We start from the raw sequence: 1,035 nt of genomic DNA, 5'->3' as shown, positions 1-1,035 counted from the left end.
CTTTGCTGACTTCTTATAGGTCCACTGCATTCCTCTGTTCAATTGGATTTCAAGTCCAGAATTTTTTAATGATGTTATCTGGCATGACCATCTGCATTTTTCATCAGATATGGTGGTTAGGGGAGGGCATATTTCCAAAAAGTCTTTAAATTAGATGACAAAACCTTAGGTGAAGGAGAATTTAATATATCCTCCTGGAAGATGCCAAGTAATTCTTATTTTTTTTACTGGCATTTTTCATGTCTTACTACCTGTGAAGTTGTCCTTTTTCCTTCAGTCATTCAAGAGGAAATAGGCTGGTGCCTACTTAGGGTCATGGAAATAATACACCATTTTTTGAGACAGGATGTTAGATACATATCTTTTTCTTTCTTTACAACCTTCACCCTGGAGTGTTTCTGAAAAGCATATTCCACTTTTAGTTATTTCTTTGATCGTAATGGCTGTTGCAGACAACCACTGATGGGGAAGGCTTGGGTAGTACCTCTGATTGCTGCTGTGTGATGCAGCACGGTGTCACAGCAGTGTCAAGTACTCTCACTTTCTTCATCATCACGTTCTCTACTGGTTTTGGGTTCGGTTTTGTTTGGCTTTTTTGAACTCCTTGTTGCACATATAACTGAACTGCACCGCTTACATGAGAATATATGCTCTTGGAACTAGTTGGTTTAAGTTGTTTTTAACAAATATAAAGCGTATTTTATTTTAATTACTCAAAAGCAAGCAATTTATTATTTTTGTATTATTTTTGATATGGAGCTTTATGGTATTAGCATTCATTCCACTTCCATTGTGCATTGATGACCTTTTTAAATCTCCTGGAAATCACTGGGTATTTGGCTTGTACCTAAACATGGGAATGAATTTTACAAGGGTTGAATCTGAAGTGGTTTAGAATCACCCAGATGTAAATTTTTGGCTAAATGTACAATGTCAGAAAATGGATCCATTTGGTGGACTACTCTGGACCTCTCTAGCCCATAATGTGTATTTCTGGATCAGAAGGGAAGAATTAAAAAAAAATACACACACATA

Source organism: Mesitornis unicolor, unplaced genomic scaffold (genome assembly GCF_000695765.1).
Source record: "Mesitornis unicolor isolate BGI_N332 unplaced genomic scaffold, ASM69576v1 scaffold49346, whole genome shotgun sequence".
NCBI classification, from domain to species: Eukaryota; Metazoa; Chordata; class Aves; order Mesitornithiformes; family Mesitornithidae; genus Mesitornis; species Mesitornis unicolor.
This window is presented reverse-complemented; position numbering follows the sequence as displayed.